The sequence below is a fragment of the Melospiza melodia genome, unplaced genomic scaffold, assembly GCF_035770615.1.
Source record: "Melospiza melodia melodia isolate bMelMel2 unplaced genomic scaffold, bMelMel2.pri scaffold_55, whole genome shotgun sequence".
Classification (NCBI taxonomy): domain Eukaryota; kingdom Metazoa; phylum Chordata; class Aves; order Passeriformes; family Passerellidae; genus Melospiza; species Melospiza melodia.
This window is the reverse complement of record NW_026948799.1, coordinates 1,933,521-1,946,950: the sequence shown is the minus strand read 5'-3', so window position 1 is coordinate 1,946,950 and position 13,430 is coordinate 1,933,521. Positions and strand designations below refer to the sequence as shown.

General features: G+C 53.4%; 1 pseudogene; it reads left to right on the top strand.

Annotated features, from left to right (window-relative positions):
• Positions 1 to 8,371: 8,371 nt before the first annotated feature.
• LOC134413905 (small nucleolar RNA SNORA74) lies at positions 8,372 to 8,552 on the top strand (annotated as a pseudogene).
• The last annotated feature ends 4,878 nt before the right edge of the window (positions 8,553 to 13,430 follow it).

The window sequence follows — 13,430 nt, the reverse complement described above, 5'->3', positions numbered from 1 at the left end:
TCCCTGCACAAATGGGCTTTAAATTCATCATCCATCACCAGCACCCAGCACTGGATGTTCCAAAGGTGTCCAGCAAAGCCTTTGTGGCTCCTTTCCACCATGGCATGGGTGACCACAGTGCCCATCACCTGGAGATCCTCACGGAGCCTCCACACCCACACTCTGCTGCTGCTCTGGGAAGAAATCAGCCCTGCCAAACATCAGCAAGACCAAACGTGCTGCTTTGGGGTCTCAGGTCCATCTCCCTGGGGTGGGATCATAGGAGGGCAGGGTTCCTCAGCTGCCCCACTCCTCCTGGCCTGGCAGGGGAATTGGGTTGTTACGGAGCAGCAGTGCAGAAATTGAAAGCCTTTTTCCTTCTGGAAGCCCTTGAGGCTGCCAGTCTCAGCTGAGCTGCCGCTTGCCAACAGTTTTTCATTTCTTCTCTGTTTCATCTAAACTTTCCATTGGGTTCCTTATCCATCTGAGCAGCAATGATAAATATGGAAATAAAGAGGCATTTACAGCCCCTCTCTTGGGCTGATTCTGTGTATAAACAAGCTGTGCTCACAGCATCCTCCTCTCCACAGTGCTGATTCAGGAGCAACAGGGTCTGCCCAGGACTCAGTGGGCACAAGGATTTGGGGGAAATCCCTGGGTCACTGTGGGGAGAAAACTGCAGCAAAAGGAATGGGGCAAGCAAGGCCCACAGGGACTTCTGTAAAGGACTAGAAGGGAAAGAAAAACAGCTGAAGAGCTGGATGTGCAAAGTATGAAGAAAGGCTTTAATTTGCACAGAATCTCTTAATCCATCAATCACAGGGACATTTGTGTATGAAAACCTCTCTCTCATTTAATACTATCTCAGGTTTGTCCAAGAAGGTCATAACTGTTTGGCAGGGGAGTGGGAGGGGCGAGGTGGGACAGGCAAAGGCCATGGGCTTGTTTCCAGGGAGAGATCAGCCATTAACAGCGTGGAGCCAGCCCAGGGATGAGCAGGCATGAAAAGCACTGGACATGGCAGTCCAGGAGTCACAGTGGCACTGGGGACACCAGTCCTCTGAAAGAGGATGTCCCAGTGCCTCTTGGCTCTCTGGAGGTTGCCTGCAAAGGCTGGACAAACTTGCCTCGGTGCCTGGAATAGAGGGTTTGGGGGTTTAAGAGCAGACTCTCACATCTTCCCTTCCCCTCCACCACGGTCATTTCCTCTTCATTCGCTGCTCCAGTGTTCCTTTCCTCGCCCTACAGAGCTGGATTGTGAGGATCATCCTGGAGGCAGGGGGAAGCTCTGGCAGCACAGCATGGACTGATCCATCCCCTGATCTTCACCTGATGCTTCTCTCAGGTTTAACCTGTTCTGCTTTAATCCCACATTCTTTCTCAGCAAATCCAGCCTTGCACCAGACCAGCTAAAGTCTCCTTGTGTCCCATGATGGTCCCACAGACCTCAGAATTCCCTGTCAGCCAGTGGGTAAACATAATATCTACAAACCCAGCTGCCTTCCTGGAGCTGTTACCTGTGTTCCTCAAGGGAGGAAAACAGGAAAAATTAGTATGCGGCTTCTTCCTCGAGAAATCAATGCGATCTCAACTCACTGTGAAGTTCCCTGACTGTTAGAGATGCTGCACTGGTAAAATCTAACCCTCAGAGGAGAAAGGGTGGGAAAAAGAAAGAAAAATAAATTCCAGTGACTAGACAAGTCTAAAATGTTGCAGAAGGCTAAACTGCCAGGGCTGGGGCTTGTTTGGAAGTCCCAGAGTGGAGAGGGCTGTGCAGTCCAGCTGTTTATCACCCCACCAAGAATCAGCTGTAATTGTTAATTCTAATTAGAACTGTTGGGTAAAAATGTAATCAAGAGTTTCCATTAGGAAAAAAAAAAAAAAAGACATTTCATCTAAATTAAAAATTTTGTTTTTTAAGAAAGGGGGTAAACGTTGAAAATTTTGTAACAACTCATTTCAGCATTTTCAAGATGAAAAGGGATGCATTTTTGCTGTGAAATGCATCATCAATTCAAATTGTTTTATCTTACAGTCTGAAGAGCAAAAAATAGTTTTCAAATCAAAGCAAAAATGGTATTTTTAGGCATTTTCTTTTAAAAAGCCTATCTGGAGGTTTCTGTCCTAATTAAGAATGATTATTGTTTTTCTTTTTTTCTTAATGGAATAAGCTGTTCCTAGTTAGCTCTGCTCTAAAACATTGGGTTGATGTTGACGTGCCCACCCATCTGCCCCAGCACCTGACCCCAGGGCTGTGCTCACACCACCCCACTCTGCATGTCAGCACTGCCTGAAATCCCTGGGATTTGAGTCAGGCTTTATAAAACTCACAGAACTAAAGCAAATTCCTTGCTGCCAGGAGACCTGGTGGGGCACTGGAAAGACACAGGTGTGTTTGGTGGGCCTTGTGCAGGTCTCAGTTCCTGAGGCAGGCTGATTGTGGTGCCCACACTCGGGCAAGGCAGCTGCAACCCCTCCTTGTACGTTTGACCCTGTGGCTGATGCCATGGAATTGCCACAGATGCCAGCAGGGGTTTGCATCCTGGGGGATCCTCTCCACACGATTAGCAGATCACCTTTATCACACTGAGACAGTGGCTTGGGATCTGGTAGATGAATAGCAGAGCTTGTGGTTTGTGATCTGTCCTCTGGCTAGGAGCACTGAAGGAGAGGACAGAAAAGATGGGGGTTAAATGGGAGCTGGGAGCAGAAGGGGACACCAGGGAAGGAGACTGGACCAAGGAGAAGCTCAGAAGGAGGAGAGGAGGGTGGAAGAGGAAGGGAGCAAAGCTCAAGGGCTCCGCCAGAGATGAAATGGAAAAAGGAATTGCTGTGCAGCAGTTTCAGCCCAGAACAGAGGGAACTGCACGGGCTCCTCAAGCTGCCCGAGGGCATTTTGAACAACAAAACCAGCAAGCTCTGACAGGGCCAGGAGACCCAGGCAAGAGTGAATGGACAGAGGGGCTGCAGGGTCCCACAGGCAGGGTCCCACAGGCAGGGCACGCTCCTGCCCAGCCACATCCAGAGTGGCACCGCCCTTGCTGCTGCTGCACCACCCCTCTGGCAGCCTGATCGGGGTTATGTAACCTTTCCTGACTGCTCTTTCCCCCGATCAAGTGAGGTTGCTGCTCCAGCTCCCTGCAAGGAGCAGCCGGAGCAGCCTTTCCTGAGCTGCCCAGAGGGACACAGCCAGCCCCAGCCTCCGAGGCAGCTGAGCAGCAGATCCTGCCCCACTGCCACCCCCGGGGAGCTGTGCTGGCAGAGCTGGCACCCAGGACATGGCACCAAGCCCCCGTGGGAGGCTGCAGGCCCTTGGCCAGGGAAGGAGATGGTTGGATCATGGGTTCTTCCTGCAGGAAGCAACTGGTGGGTGAAGCCTGGAGCACCCACTCACACGTGGGAGCAGACACAGGGGATAAGACACTGCACCAGTGCTTTATGCACCTAACTCAAAATAAGCTTTCTTTTTAAAAAACATATCTAAGAAGAATGATTTTTCTCTCTCTCTTTTTTTTTTGTTATTATTTTGAAGTTATAAATTATTGAAACAAATTATTCTCACTGCTCTCCCAAATCATTCTCAGGCAAAGAAAAGGCAGCTCTACCTTCAACACTGCTTTGTAACAAAATGAGTCAGATTCATTTTGCTCATCATTTGCCCTTGGCTCCCTTTGTCCATGTCTTAAACTACATCCTGGCTCGGTCTGATTAGCAGCCTGTCCTCGGAGGCAGAGGAGGCCCTGCAAGAGCCTGAGGTATTGCAGGTCAAGATTAAAGTGCTCTGCATGACATTCACTGTCAAAGCTGTAACTGGCTTAACTCAGTGCAATTAGATGGCTCAGGGTTACACAGTAACGGCAGCAGTGTTTCAGTGCAGCTGATTAAGGCACAGCCCTGGCGTTAAAGGATGTGATTAAAAGGCAGTGTCCGGGCTGAGACCTGGCAGAAGAGCTCAGCAGGCAGGGTTAAATCCACAGCTTCTCCTGGGGTTGGACACCCCAGGGCCTGGAAAAGATCTCCAAGTATCAGCTGAGCCAGCTCAGCTTTTAGGTCTGGAATGCCACCTTGTGATGGCAGTGGGGAAGTGGAAATGGCCCCTCTGTGGAGGCAGAGGAGATGATGGAATTACAGAATGGGTTGGGTCAGAAGAGACCATAAAAATAATTTTATTCCTCCCCCTGCCATGGCAGGGACACCTCCCACTGTCCCAGGCTGCTCCCAGTCCCAATGTCCAGCCTGGCCATGGGCACTGCCAGGGATCCAGGGGCAGCCACAGCTGCTCTGGGCACCCTGCCGGGGCCTGCCCACCCTCACAGGGAACAATTCCTGATTCCCAATATCCCATCCATCCCTGCCCTCTGGCAGTGGGAGCCATTCCCTGTGTCCTGTCCCTCCATCCCTTGTCCCCAGTCCCTCTCCAGCTCTCCTGGAGCCCCTTTAGACCCTGGAAGGGGCTCTGAGCTCTCCCTGGAGCCTTCTTTTGTCCAGGTGAGCACCCCCAGCTCTCCCAGCCTGGCTCCACGGCAGAGGGGCTCCAATCCTGGGAGCATCTCCATGGCCTCTCTGGACTTGCTCCAACAGCTCCAGGTCCTTCTGATGCTGGAGCAGCTCTGCAGGGGTATCTCACAAGGGCAGAATAGAGGGGGACCATCCCCCCCTCACCTGCTGCCCACTCCTCTGTGGGTGCAGCCCAGCACAGGGGAGTTTCTGGGCTGCCACTGTTGGCTCATGTCCAGCTTTTCATCCATTATGTCCTCCAAGTCCTTCTTTGCTGGTCAATGAGCTCTTCTCCCAGTCTGTGCTCATGTGTGGGGTATCCCTGACCTGGGTGCAGCACCTCAAAGAGGAAAAGGCACCATCGAGGCCATGGCTGCCCTGCCTTCTGCTGTGTGGGAGCCAAGCAAGGCTGGTGTCACTCACAGGGCAGTGCAAGAACCAACACCCATGAGGTGTCATCATCACGGGCCCCAGCCATGACAGACACCAGGGGGATAAAAGTTCTTCTCACCAAAGCCTGAACGTGCTTGGCTGTGGGGCTGGAGGTGACCACCATGGTAAATGATGATGTACATCCACAGATCTTTTCTTCCATAGGTTTACTGAATTTTCTTCCTCTTCCCACAGTACTACTCTGTCTTTTTCTCCAGTGACTGACAGTGTGGCCAAATGGCGTTGAGCCAAAATCAGATTGGTAAGAAGGATCACAGTAGCAGCCCTGCAGTGCCAGAGCTGAGCAGTGACGGGGGGCAGGCAGTGAGCCCTGGGCACGGGTGTGTTCAGGGCTGAGGTGACAGTAAAGGATCTCCCTTGCTGCCACAGGAGCTGCAGACATCAGCTACATGGGGGATGTCCCACCCCAGGCTTGGAGCACACGTCTTTTGAAGCACTACAGCTCCATGCCAGTGCAGATCTCTTGAGTGGATGCACTGTGCCAGCAGACAGTGCTCATGTCCTGGTTTAACCCATCCTGCTAATTTATGGGAGCAAAATCACTCAGATGTGATTCCTCCTTTATGCTGCAACTGAACATTCACTCGGCAGAGGTTAACCAGGCTTCTGGAGCCAGTTGAGTTGCTCTGAACACAAGCTGCAGGGCTGTGCTGGGATGCAGGGAGCTCAGGGGAGGCTGTGTCTAGACTAGAGGAACTCTCCAGGAGGCTTGCTGGGCTTTTGTTTTGTAGTAACTCATATCTCTAATCTGGCTTGGAACAAAGCTTCTCAGTCCTTTCAGGCCTTGCCACGACACTTGCAGGAGAAAAGGAGGCTCTGTTTAGTTGTCAGCAAGCCAAGATGAACAACAGGGACTGGCTGCAGCTAATGCAGAGAGCACATTCCTGTGACAGAAAAGGGCTTCACCCCCATGGCAGAGCGGCTCTGCTGTGTTTCATCTGGTTTGATGCTTTTCACCCAAAGTTCACAAATGATGTGCAGGCCTTTGTTTGAGCCCCCCTCCAAGGCCAGCAAGTAGAGAAAAAGCTGTGCACACAGAGGGAATCTGTACTGGGAAGTGAGAGACTGGTCCTGGCACTGAGAGTTGCTGAGTTCTGGTATTTGGCATTCAGGAAGCTTTTGAAGTATCTCCCCAGTCCTGCTGAAAATGTCTTATTAAAGAGACAAAGCATATTAATTTGGGCCCCATGCTGGGCTAATGAATTAAACAGTTCTAAACTGAAGCTGTGGCTTAGGGTCTTGGCAGAGTCATCATCCATGCCTGTGTGGGCACGTGCCCTTGGCCATGGGCAGCGAGACCCCCAGGAACAAGAACATGAAGTGTTCTGTGTCTGCTCTTACCTGTCTCTCCCCCAGACAGGTTTTGCTGTGCTGCACTGGGCATAGCTGGGAAACCTGTTCCTCACCAGGTTCATCAGTGACAGGGGAAGCACCGAGCTCCTTCTGCTCAGCACCAGCCTTTGTCCCTGCACACAGCAGTGTCCTGGGCACAACAAGCCCAGAGCTTCCCAGGACAAGGCAGGATCAGGCTGAGCTGGAGAGGAGCACCCCACATCCAGGAAGAATATCTGCCTGCTTGGGCTGAAAATAGACCATGAAACATTTGAAGAAGACAGAGCTGGAGTGGATGATTGCCTGAGGCAAGGCACAGCTCCAGCTGAGTTCACTGCTGAGCTCTGAGAGCATAAGCACATTAGGAGCATGGGGGAGGGATGCCAGGCTTTCTGGAAAGGCCTTCAAGTGTCTCCAATGGAGCACAAAGCCCAGAGAAAAACTTCCTTTGAATGGATCCCCAGCGAGGGAGTTACAGTTACACTGCTGTGCCCAGACATGGATACACAGAGCACTGGGCTGATGTTACAGCATCGAGTGGAGGCCAGGGAAGGTGTGGAATTGTGCTTCTCCCAGCAAGGCACTTGGCAGTACCACAGCTTTTTCTCTGCTTATTTCAGGGCTGGATTTTTGTTGCTGGCAGCTGTTTCTGAGCTGACACTTCTACCTCCTGTGCCCGAAGTGGGACACGTCAGCTCACCAGCCCTCTGCTTCCCATGAGCCGGTGCTAGAGTTCAGTTCTCCCAGCTCCACAGATCGTGTTCCTGCTCCGGCTCTGTCAGGGATGCTGGAAGTGTCCAAGGCCAGGTCGGACAGGGACTGGAGCAACCTGGGACAGTGGAAGGTGTACCTGCCCATGGCAGGGAGTGGGACGAGACCATCTTAAAGTCCCTCCCAGTGCCTGATTACCGAGGGTTTTTCCCCGCCCCGGGGGGAGCGGCCGAAGCGAGCGGGGCGATGACTGTGGAATCACCTCGGCAGCGTGGCCTGACCTGCTCCTTTTCTGCCCCCGCCGCCATGTGGAGATGAAGCAGTTCTGGGGGGCTGGGCTTCTTCAGCTCGCCGCCATAAGGGCCAGGAGCGGCTCTGGCGGGCTGGGTTTCTTCAGCTCGCCGCCATAAGGGCCAGGAGCGGCTCTGGCGGGCCGGGCTCCCTCGCCATGAGGGCAAGGAGCAGCTCTGGCGGGCTGGGCTCATTCAGCTCGCCGCCATGAGAGCAAGGAGCAGCTCTGGCAGGCTGGGCTTCTTCAGCTCGCCGCCATGAGAGCAAGGAGCAGCTCTGGCGGGCTGGGCTCCTTCAGCTCGCCGCTATGAGGGCAAGGAGCGGCTCTGGCGGGCCGAGCTCCCTCGCCATGAGGGGCCACCGCCGCCATGAGGTGAGGGGGGAGGGGCGGGTACAGGGCGCGGGTGGCGGTGGCAGCGGGGCTGGAGACCGGGGCTCCGGGGCAGGAAGGCGCCACCTGAAATACTCACTGTCTCCTATTTAGCTGTTCGGCCGGGCGACTGGGGATGTTGCTCGGCTGTGCGGTTCAGCATTAATTCCTCAGCCTTTCGCTCGGTGTGCTGGCTTTTTTCCTCTGCCACAAGCCAGGCCGCTGCTGTTGAGCTTTGTGAATACAGATGGAATAATGGCTTATTTGTGATGTTTCTGCTGTCCTCTCTTTAGGCCTTCAGCCGATGACCGATGGTGGTGACCCACCCGAAGGAGCAGCTCTGAGGTGCCCCGGCCCCATCGCGTGTGGAACCCCGAGCTGAGCTGTGCTGGGACAGCCGGGGAGGCGCTCCGGGAGGGCACTGGAGCCTGCGAGAGCAGATGTGAAGGGATAACCTGCCCGTGGGACACAGCAAGAGCTCTGGAGCCACATGGGTGAAGTGTGACCGTGAGCCAGCCTGGGAAAATGGGCAAAAATGTTTTGCTGTCTAAAAGGCCTCTGCTGGCTCCTGTGGTAGCCTCAGGTCCTCAGGGTGGAAATAGCATGGTTTATCCAGAAATAAGTTTAGCTTATCTATTCCTCTTGCTGGATGAAGCCTTGATGAGAGTAGGCATCATCAGAAAAGTGCCTCCACGTTTTTTCTGCCCTCTAAACCTCCCAGTTTTGGGGTTTTTGTCTCCCAGCAGTAGTCAGCTGCCCGTGGCTGCTCAGTGCCTGTGCCAGTGTTATGCTGCTGGGAGAGAAAGGTGCTGCTGAGCTTTCCTGGCACCAGCAAGGCCGTCCTGGTGCTCAGTGGTGCCAGGTTTTGGCAGCACTCTGCATGCCTGAGAGTGGAGTAACTCCTGCCCGTGGAGACAAGTGACTAGACTGTACATGCTCATGCAGCAACAGGCAGCTTTATTGAGAGCTAACTTATTTATACAGATAAGAAGGCCCATGAAGGTAATCCTCATTGGCTGAGCCAGTTACTACTCAGCTAACCAGCCAATAGCAGCCTGAGTCTCCAGTGGTCTGGGCCTGCTCTTACTGGTCGAATTACATAAGCAAGGTAATTATATAATAAATCACTTATGAAGCTGGAATTATTTATACTGTGTGGCCTACAGGCCAGATGTAGAGCATCACAGAGGAATAGCTCATAAATATGGAACTTGTGTGTGTCATAAAACCTCTATAGCTCATAAATATGGAACTTGTGTGTGTCATAAAACCTCTGTTCGCATGATGTTTGGAGCACTTGAATGGAGGAAGGATCCTCCAAGTGATCAGTGCTGCAATAAAAATGAATGCTTTTTGATACTCAAACTGTGTTAGAAAGTTTCTTTTTGGGTGATTTCAGTGTCAGTTCCACAAGGCCCTGTAGTTTCACAGTGGCCCCTTGGTTCTAAAGTGGCCTCAGTCGCACAAGGCCCCACAATGTCCAAAGAGTCCCCTTAATTCCTTGGGGTCCTGAAGAGCTACAATGGCCCCTTGGCTCCATGAGGCCCTGCAGTGCCACCCTGGGGCAGGAGGCCAGGAGGGATTTGTTCCCCACACGCTGCAGCTCCCTGGGCCAGCTGGCACCAACACCTTCTCCCAGGCCAGCACTGCCGGGTACAGCCAGGGCCGAGCCACACTGCAGCTCCCTGCAAACCACGGCGGGGGCTGCCAGGCCAAAACCCGAGTCACAGACAGTTTGTCACTCTTCCTGACTGTATCTGACCAAGAAATGTCCCATTGTGGGGTCCCCTTTCCTGCAGTCACTGCAGCACTGGGACCATCCCTGGAGCTCTGAGCGAGAGAAATGGCCAGTGCTGCACCTCTGCACTGACTCAGGGATGGTAGGAGATGCTCTCTGGGGTGGCTGGAACCATGGAAAAAGGACAGTTGGGAGCACAGAGGGAAACCCAGCTGGGCTGCTGGACTGGGGTAAGACATCTCTGTCTGGGGAAGAAGTTGGCTGTGAAACTCCCTCCTGTGGATGCTCACATGCCCAAGAGTTGGGCACTGAAGAGCATCACAACAACAGACAGGAGGATGGGGCGGCCAGGATTAAAGTGCCTCAGGTGGGTCTGGACTGGCCACACAAGGGTGAACCCTGGACACCATCTCCAGGCTATCCCTGACTGTGAAACATGGGCTGAGATCAATCAGGGCCAGGCCAGGCAAAGCCTCTGTGGTGTGGGGGGGCAATGGTGGGAATATAAATCTGGGGCGACATGTGGTCTTGGTAGTAGGTGTAGTAAATTGGGAGCACCATTCCTAAACCACAACAGCCCTGTCAGAACCAGGCCTGTCCCTGCACTGCCCCCGCTCTGCTGCCCCACAGCTGCTGGATCAGGAAGGGCAGAGCCATGGGGGAGGAAAATGCACAGGGACTCCTCCTGGGAGCGACCTTCCATCCTGATACTCAGACCCCAAGACAGAAACCCCCATCCTCAGCTGGGAGGTCACCATCAGAGTCTCTGCCAATATCCCACTTGGTGAATCTTTCACACTGAGATTTTGGTCCTTCCTTTCAGTTTCTTTACTTTTGGGGCTTTTAATGATTCCTCCATAAACATGGCAATTCATGTCCCTAATATGGCAATTCTTTCCTTTTTAGGGAAGTGTTGGCAATTAGGCCACATTAAAATGCTGGCAGGGTGTGCATAGGTATTTGCAGCCCTGTGGAGAAGCAGTTGGGATATAAGAACCAAAGAAGTGTAAAATGGTTTGAGTTTGAAGAGACCAAAAAGAGTCTCTGGTAAAACTCCCATTACCCAGGAACACCTTCACTTGTTCAGGTTGTACAAAGTCCCTGACCTTAAACACATCCAGTGATGGGGTTTCAATTCTGAGGGCAGCCTTTGCCAGTGTCCTGCCACCATCATCAAAAAATATTTCATCCTTACAGAAAATCTAAATCTGCCCTCAGTCACTTAAAAGATACAGTGTATTATTCTGTATTATATTCCCCAATACAATCTTGGGCAAAAATGTACTCAGCAATTCCTGGACTTAAATCACATCTCCAGGGCTGAGCACCTTTGAGTAGGCCCAGAGATCTCCCAGGATGGGATTTGGAGGCCCCAAGAACATGATCACTGTCTGGGAACTGGAAGTCCTGGGTTCAGTGGAGACTGAGGGCAGAACAAGAACAGCCTGTGAGGATGACAAAGGTGGATTCAAATATATTGGACCTCTTCTTCATAGTGGAAATGAACCTGAGATAGAAATAATGTCACCAAGTGCAGCTGTGAAGACACAGAATGGAAACAAGGAGAGATTAATTTCCCTCCCAGGGCAGGGCTGTGGCACAACACATCTCCCAGAAGGAGTCTGGGTCAGCCCCAGGCTCTGTGTGGGCAGGCAGAGGCAGGCAGGAGGCAGAGCTGTCAGCAAAGGAAGGGCCCAGCCAGGTGGGGCAGCCGGGGGATGCCGACAGCCTGCAGGGACAGAGGCGCAGGGCAGGGACACCGTGGGACAGCCTGGGCTGCACAGGGCACAGGGATGGGCAGCAGCTGCAAGACAGCCCTGCCAGAGCCAACTTGGGCAGCACTTTGGCCATGGCTGCTGGCCCTGGGCCTGAGGCCGTGAGGGGACAAGTGACCCTTGCAGGGCTGGGGCCTCATTGCCTCCTTGTCCCTGCTCAGCAGCCTGGCAGGGGGCACCCCATGCTCCTGCCCTTGGCATTGCACATTCCCACATGCCAGTGCCCATCCCAGGAAGAGCCCTGAGCAAGGAGGGAGGGACAGGATCTGCCTGGCCAGAGGCTGGGGCTCAGGCCTGGGCTCTTTGCATTCCTCAAACACATCCAGGTTTGCTCAGCACCAGAGACACATTTGCCTTGTTTGTCCCCAGCTGTCATCACTGCCTCCAGTGTTCTGCTCTAACTGGAACCAGGGGAAAATTTCTCATTTGTGTCTCTCAGAGGTACCCATTAAAACTTGGAAAACTTTGGAGTTTCAATTTAATTTTGAGTTGTTGAGAAGTTTTCTGAACACTCTCTCAGGGACTCAGTTTGATGTAAATAACACCGAATCCCCAAGAGTCTGATTTCAGTCCTTGTGCTGTGTCTGTACTGCTGAGCTTTAAAGGAACAGCTCTTCCCAGGACCAGCTCCTCTCCCAGCCCAGCAGGGCTGAGGGCTCTGCCTGCAGGCACTGAGGGGACAGGAGCCAGGCAGAGACAGGCTGAAGGCAATCAGGATTGGGAAGACATTGAGCTGAGACTTCACTTGGGGAAAGATCTTCACAGCCCTGTGCATGGTGAGTGTGTGGGTGCAGGGCAATGTCCTCCGTGCTCCTGGAGGGATCCCCTGAAGCCAGCGCACCCCACAGCCTGGGGGATGTGTCAGGAGGACTCTCCCAGTTTCTCTGTGGCACAGGAGCAGGAGGAGGAGGAGGAGGAGGAGGATGTGCTGCAGAGCGGGGCTGCCCTGGGCACCATCAGAGGGACAGGGCAGGACGGCTCCTGCTGCCAGGGACGACTGCAAGGGCTGAAGCTGGGGCTGCAGCCAGGGCTGCTCAGGGCTGTCCTGCAGAGCAGCTCCTGCAGCCCTCAGGGCTCTTGGCCAGCCCAGTGCCACCTGCCAGGGGCAGCTCTCAGCCTGCCTGGCAGCTCCCCATGGACGCTGCAGGGGAGAAGTTGTAGGTGGAAGGAGCCACCCTCATCAGGGCAGATTCCTCCTGCTGTTGAGATGGTGCTGCATGGCCAGGGCTGCTCTCAGCTTTCTCCTCAAGGGAAGGGAAAGGGGCTGTCAGCTTTGGCTGTGTCACTGAGACTCCTGTACTGTAACCCTGGGCATCAGCAGATGGGCCTCAGATCTCCCTCAGACAGTGGCTCCTCAGCCTCCTCTCCCTACAGACAGCAGCAGCAGCACATTGGCTTGCAGCATCTCTGTTTGTCTGCCCTACCCTTAAGGCCCCGCTGCCAGGGAGATGCCCCTGGGCAGTGCCCTGTGCTGGGAGGAGTCTGCAGGACAGAGCTGAGCCCCCAGGGCTGGGCTGGGCTCTGGCAGCACTGGCAGGGACAAGGCTTGGATAGAGAGAAACAGCTCCCAGTAGGCACAACTCCAGGCAGCAGAGAGCCAGACCAGCCTTGGTATCCTTTCCTGTTCATGTGCATAGGGAAAGAGAGAAGGGTTTGGATAAAGTTATTTTTAAACTGGAGAATTCCAAGAGTCCACTGTATTTTTCAAGAAAGATTTAAGCGTGATCATGCTGAAATAGAGAGAGGTTAAATGAACAAAGGGCACCTGTGTGGGACCAGCAGGTCTGACTGCACTGGGGCACAGCGAGCCTGTTTTCCCTCTGGGCTCCCCAGTGTTCAGCCTGAGAGCAATGCTGAAGATAAAGCAGTAACTCAGAAGGAGCAGAAATCCAAAATCAAAAATAAAGAAATTAAAGAAAATTTCCTTCAAAACAAGATAAATATTTTGAGGGGATTCCTAATGAAAGAGCATAGGATGGACTCAAGGAAATCTGTCCAAGCTTGTCAAAGTCTTCTTTCAACAGTTCACTATGCCCAGAGTGAAGGAATGTCCAACAGCAGCTCCATCAGGCACTTCCTCCTGCTGGCATTGGCAGACACGTGGCAGCTGCAGCTCCTGCACTTCTGCCTCTTGCTGGGCATCTCCCTGGCTGCCCTCCTGGGCAACGGCCTCATCATCAGTGCCGTAGCCTGCAGCCACCAGCTGCACACGCCCATGTTCTTCTTCCTGCTCAACCTGGCCCTCAGCGACCTGGGCTCCATCTGCACCACTGTCCCCAAAGCC